The 6273-nt window shown below is 64.4% G+C and overlaps 1 protein-coding gene across 1 annotated transcript in view; it reads left to right on the top strand.

Annotated features, from left to right (window-relative positions):
* The window catches only part of LOC149521872 (uncharacterized), a 465443-nt gene that overhangs the window by 261130 nt on the left and 198040 nt on the right, over positions 1-6273 (top strand). The gene's annotated exons all lie outside the window — the stretch shown is intronic.

Here is a 6273-nt window from a genome sequence, read left to right as displayed (position 1 = left end):
GGGGGGGCACTACCATGCTGTGGGGAGCTGCACAGCACTGACCTCGCGGGGGCGACCAGCCAAGGGAGGCGACACATCCAGAGGAGGAGACGCCCTCTGCCCCCGTACAGGGACTCTGACCCACCCAGGGTCACACCCTCACCTAGGCTGGGTCTCATGGGGGAGCTGAGCCCCCAGGCTGCCTGCCCCTCTTTCAGACCATAGGGGTGGGGGTGGGGGGCTGGAGACAGGCCCAGAGGAGCCCGGCTCCATCCATTCAGATGGGCTGAGCTTTGTACGGAGCATCCCTGCCCCCAGAGACTCTCCCAGCCCCCTGGAGACACTGGAATCCCCAGCCAGTGACTGGCCTGTGTCCAGGGGTCTGTGAGCAGGAGCTGTGACAGGCCGGGCCGGGTCTGGGCACCAGTGAGGACGTCTGCTCAGGGCGAACTGCTCAAACTCAGGGCTCCTTACAGCCCCTGACCAGAAACCTTCCCAAACAGGCCACAAACCAGCCCCACCGAGCAAACCCCCCCCGACACCTCACCTCTCCCTGGGCCACAATCCGCCCCGGGCCTGCACACAGGTGAGGGGCTATAGAACCCAATCCCACCTACCCCAAACGGGTCTTTCCGGTCCCAAAGAACCAGCCACAGTTCCAAGCCAATCTTTTAGCATCTAAAATCTAAAGGTTTATTACTAAAAGAAAGAAAAGGTGGAGAGTGAGGTTGTTAAGGAGAATACGTTACATGCGTCGAATCTCCCAGTTCTCAATGCAGGATCTCGGCAGAGCGGTTACAAACTGCCAGCTTAGAAGTCTCTGGTGCACATCCTATGTCAGGATGGGCCAACCATTCTCCCCGGCTCGCTGTCCCTCCAGGCTGCATCTAGAGTCAGCAGCAGGATTGAAGGCAAGAGGAGTCTGCCTCATGGCATTTATATGCATCCCTGGTATCTTCCAAGCTGGAGCAGGTCACATGGCCCAGGGACCTGTCCCTTGTCCCAAGTCATGAGTCATGATGCTGGCTGGTTTGCAGGTCCCAGACACATTCCTCAGGTGGGTATTGGCCTCTTTGAGCCTTGTCCCTGGAGCCTTGCTAATTAGCACAGTCACTGACGGAGCGTTCCTGGCCCATTGCTCTGACTCAGACAGAGTCTTCCAGCATCAACACAGAGTCCATGTTTCTAACTCCACAAAGAGACGTCACACAGGTACATGAATAGCAGCTACAGAATCAGTAGAACATAGGCTGTCTACACTAGCCCCCTAGTGCGAACTAAGGAGGCTAATGTGGGCATTTGAAGTTGCAAATGAAGCCCGGGATTTAAATATCCCAGCCTTTATTTCCATCTTCCCGTCCGGGCGCCATTTTTAAATCCCCCTAGTCCGAACTAACTGCCCGCGGCTACACGCGACAGTCAAACGTTAACTCGAACTAAGTCCTTAGTTTGAGTTAACTGTTACACCTCGAACAGTTTAAATACCAGCCTCGAGTTCATGTTCATAACTCCACACATGTGAATCACACAGGTACATGAGTATCCCACGTAGAACCAGGAGCATCAGCTTTCATTGGCCACCCCACATGGCCCTTTGCACAGAATTTGGAGCCAACACCCACTAGTGGGTGCAGCAAAGACCTGCCTGCTCACATTAAATGTTAATAACAGGACACAGAACACCTCTGGGGAAGCTCACAGCCGTGGTTACAGCAGGGCACCTCTGGGGGAAGCTCACAGCCTTGGTGCTGGCAGGGCACCTCTGGGGGAAGCTCACAGCCTTGGTGCCGGCAGGGCACCTCTGGGGGATACTCACAGCCTTGGTGCTGGCAGGGCACCTCTGGGGGAAACTCACAGCCATTGTGCTAGCAGGGCACCTCTGGGGGAAGCTCACAGCCTTGGTGCCGGCAGGGCACCTCTGGGGGATGCTCACAGCCTTGGTGCTGGCAGGGCACCTCTGGGGGAAGCTCACAGCCGTGGTGCCGGCAGGGCACCTCTGGGGGAAGCTCACAGCCGTGGTGCCGGCAGGGCACCTCTGAGGGAAGCTCACAGCCGTGGTGCTGGCAGGGCACCTCTGGGGGAAGCTCACAGCCTTGGTGCCGGCAGGGCACCTCTGGGGGAAGCTCAGAGCCATGGTGCCGGCAGGGCACCTCTGGGGGAAGCTCACAGCCGTGGTGCTGGCAGGGCACCTCTGGGGGAAGCTCACAGCCTTGGTGCTGGCAGGGCACCTCTGGGGGAAGCTCGCAGCCTTGGTGCTGGCAGGGCACCTCTGGGGGAAGTTCGCAGCCTTGGTGCTAGCAGGGCACCCCTGGGGAAAGCTCACAGCCTTGTCAGCAATGAGGCCCTGCTGGGAGCAGGAACTCTGGGTGCTGCTGGACTCAGTCACTAGCAGGCCGGTGGTCACCCAGCTGCAGGCAGGGCAGAGGGTCTGTGTGGCTGGGCCCAGCTCCCCTGGCCCTGAGGTGTGTGAGGGAGGGGGGAGGAGAGGCTCTGTGATGGGGAGGAGAAGCCCCAGACTGGAGGGCAGTGAAGGATGCACCCGTGCCTGGCAGGGCTCCCCGGGGGGGTCGGTGCCCCCTTGCTCTGTGCCCAGCTGGCTGTGAGGCCCTCACTCCGAGGCCTGGCTGGGGCAGAGGCTAATTCACAGCCCCCCAGGCAAGGGCTGACCCTGCATCACAGGCCCTGGCAGGTGCAGGGGGGCTCAGAGGCCGAGGCCTTTGCCTGCAGCCGCAGCGGCACCGAGAGCAGCAGCAGCCCGGGGCCAAGGCGCAGTCACGTTCTCACATGGCAGCCACATTGCGCCAGGCCAGGGGCAGGGCAGGCGGCTCCGAGGCCTCCCGGCCCCTCCCCAGACGGGGGAACAGGCCTTGGCAGAACCCTCCTCTGCTAGCCCCCTGTGGCGCAGGCCCCCAGCAGTGGGTGTGACTGGGAAATCCCCCCTCCCACGGGGCGCCAGGGCCTGCGGTCGGTCCTGCCCCTGCTCGCCACGCTGGCTGCACCTGGCCAAGGCCGGGACAGGGCGGGGCAGGGACCTAGTCACAGCCAGGACACCCGGACACGACCAGGACTGGCCTGAGTCCAGCCTCCCTCGCCCCCCGTGGCACCATCTGGGGAGGGGGGACTGGCCCTCCCCCTGGAGATTCGGGCTGGAGGCTGCTCGAGTCCCTCTCCTGCAATGGTCCGGCAGGGAGAGGGGAGCAGCCGGCGCCTCCCTTCCACTGGGGGCCGGGGCAGAGCAGGGACGTCCCCACGCTGGCTCCTGCCCGCGCATCCCCTGACAGTGATGGGAAGGGAGGGGGAGCAAGCCGGGCCCAGGTAGGGATTGGGGCGGGGGCGGAGGGGGAGGCTGTTCAGCCTGCTGCCCTCCCTACATGGGCCCTTGCGGCCTGGCCCCAAGCCCCTGCCCTGAGCCCCCATCCAGCCTCCTACCCCACCTAAATGAGCCCTTGCTCCAATATTTCCCCCCAACCCTCTTCCCTGACCCCCCCCAGAGCCACACACCCCAACCACCTGCCCCGAGCCCCCCATTCCCCCAACCTCCTAACCTACCTACTAGGGCTCGTGTTCTGGCACATTATCAACAACATGCCAGCCCTGAGCTCCCCCAGCCCCATCCCCCCCCTCCTGCTCCCTGCCCTGACTCCTGCACCCCCCACCTCACCCACCCCCTTGCACTCCCCTTCCTGGGGGAGCTTCAGGCACACACACTAAGGGCGCGGCCCCGGGGGAGCTGGTGAAATCCGCTGGCCGGGGTTACGGGGCAGCCCGGCTGCTCTGCTGGGCCCCTCTGGCCTTACGCTGCCTGGGTCCAGCCTGGCCAGGCAGCAGGCGAGCGCCTTCTCTCAGGCTCCTTCCATGCCAGGGCCCTTCCCACCCCCTGTGACCCTGTCTCCCCCTGCCCGGCCCTGAGGTACTTATGGCTGGGGGGGCTCTGCTGTCTGAGGGGCCCTATGAGGGGGCGGCTGCTTGAGCCCCTCACCCTGGCTCACTGGTGCCTCTGGGCCCTTCCCCCCGCCCTTCCCCCTGCCCCAGCCACGGGCCCTCCTGAAAATGACGTGTGGGTCCCCCCACCCGTTCCCCATCCCCCGGGGTGCCCAGGCGCAGAGGGCATCCCCCCCAGAAACCCTCTGGGTGCCCAGCTCTCGTGGGGCCCTGCGCTCCCACGGCACTCAGGCGGGGTCGGCGCGAGGGGCAGCAGGGAACAAACGGCAGAGGCGACGGCTCGGTGCTCAGGAAGCTTTAATCTCCCCGGAACCCCCCCCCCCCCCAGCAGGGAAAGCCCCCACCCCAGGGCCTCTGTGGGGCAGGGCAGGCGGGCGGCACCCGGGTGATCAGCGCAGAGCGACCCCCAGAGCCCGGCAGCGGGTTGTGGCGCTTGGGTGAGCGTCGCTCCCAGGACGGGTCGGAGCGTTTCCTCAGGCCCCTCGGCGCGGGTCCGGCCCGGCTCAGGACAGGATACAACCGCCCGCCCGTTCCTGGAGAAGGAAGCAGACATGGTCAGTCCCCTCGGCTCCCACACGGGGGGACCAGACCTGGCTCGGGGGCAGTGGGAGCCCGGCCAGGCACAGCTCAGGAGGGGCTGGTCTCCCAGAGGGGCTGACTGAGGCGCTGTGGGGCCGGTGGTGCTGACAGACCTTTCCGTGGGCGCCCTTGGCCAGGCCCCACGGAGGCTCCGCTTAGACCCGCCCCCTGCAACTCCCTGGCGAGGGGGCGACTCTCTGGGGTGTCTGGGGGGGCAGGAGCCCAGTGCGAAGGCCGCGTCACAGGGTGGGCGCAGCTCAGACACCCACAGCTCCCTCCCCCAGCTCCCCAGAGAAACGCCGGCCCCGTCACACAAGCCGCCCTCGTGGGACGTCTCAGCCCGTCTGGGCCAGGAGAAGCCTCGTGTCCCCCGGCGGCGAAGGGGGGAGGGGCGCTCGGCGCGTCAGACACAGGCCGCGCTGCACAGCCGAGGGTTGGACGTGGCCCATCACAGGATCCCTCCCGTCGCCCGTTCCCGGCCCCTGACAGACAGGAGTTCGGGGCACCACCCTGGCCAGTCGCCATCCAGGGGCCGGTCTCTGGGAACTCAGCGAATTCTGTTTTCCGATCCCCGTATCAATTTGGCCTCACACCATCCCCTGACGCAGGATCCCAGAGTGACTGCGGGTCCCTCTGGGTTGTTCTAAACCCTCGGCCCGTCCGTTCCGTGTGGGGGCTCCTAGTTCTCGTGTGCGTGGGGAGGAGCAAACGACTCGTCCTCAGTCACTTTCCCCTCCCCCGCCAGGGTGTTACAGCCCCTGCTCACACCCCCTTAGGCGCCTCGTTAGGAACCCAAACACCCCAGGTGGATTAACCCCTCCCCCACAGAAGCTGTTCCCTCCCCCAATCATCTGGGTCCTTGTCTGAGCCGTTCCCAAGCCCAGGACAGGCTGGACCCCTCTGCTCCAGCAGCCTCAGGGCCTGACCGGTCCCAAACAAAGGGATTGGCCAGATCAGAGGGGCATCTCTTCCCTCTCAGCCTGGGCTAAACTGCTGCCCTCCACCCCCCTGTCGCTAGGGCTCCAGCTCACCCCGCCGCTGCCTGGATGCTGGTGCTGCCTGGGCTGGAGCTCTCAGCTTACGCTGTCCCCGCTGCTGCCGGATCGGAGCTGTGTGGCTGCTGCTGGCTCCCTGCTACTGCCCAGCTTCTTGGGCCAGATCTCCCTGCTTCACCACCCCCCTGCACCCCACCCCTCCCAGCTCCGGGTGGAGTCGCCTCCCTTTTCCCCACCCTCATGCCCCATGGCCAGACCTCCCTGTGCTGGGCTCTGTGGTCCTGCTGGAGCATGGATCTTGCTGGACCAGAGACCCCAGGTTCAGGGGGGTCCAACCGGTGCCCTTCTCTGGAGACGGGGAACCCAATCTGCAGGCGGGATCCCAGCTGTGGGCCTGCCACGGATTGATACAGAGACAGCAAGACCCTCCCTGTGCTTTGTCTCCCCAGCTCTGGAGGGTTCCAGCAGCCTGGTCGCTGTTCGGCTGCTGCTGCCCATCGAGTGGATGTTTGCAGAGAACTCTCCACAGGGACTCCCAGGTCCCTCTCTGGGGCAGTGACAGCCACACGGGACCTCCCCAGTCTGTGTGTGCAGACGCTGTTCTGTGCTCCAGCCGGCATTGCTCTGCACTGCTCAGAGGGATTTCAGCTGCCGTTTGATATCGCTTTGTAGCTCTTAGCAGCCTGCTTTAGACTTAACTACCTCGAGTGGCTGTCAATCATCTGCAAATGCTGCCCCCTCCCTGCTTACCCTTTGCTCCGGGGCATTTATGAATGAG

The sequence above is a fragment of the Pelodiscus sinensis genome, chromosome 22 (genome assembly GCF_052426305.1).
Source record: "Pelodiscus sinensis isolate ZL-2025 chromosome 22, ASM5242630v1, whole genome shotgun sequence".
NCBI lineage: Eukaryota > Metazoa > Chordata > Testudines > Trionychidae > Pelodiscus > Pelodiscus sinensis.
The sequence above is the reverse complement of the archived record's forward strand: the minus strand, read 5'-3'. Positions and strand labels throughout refer to the sequence as shown.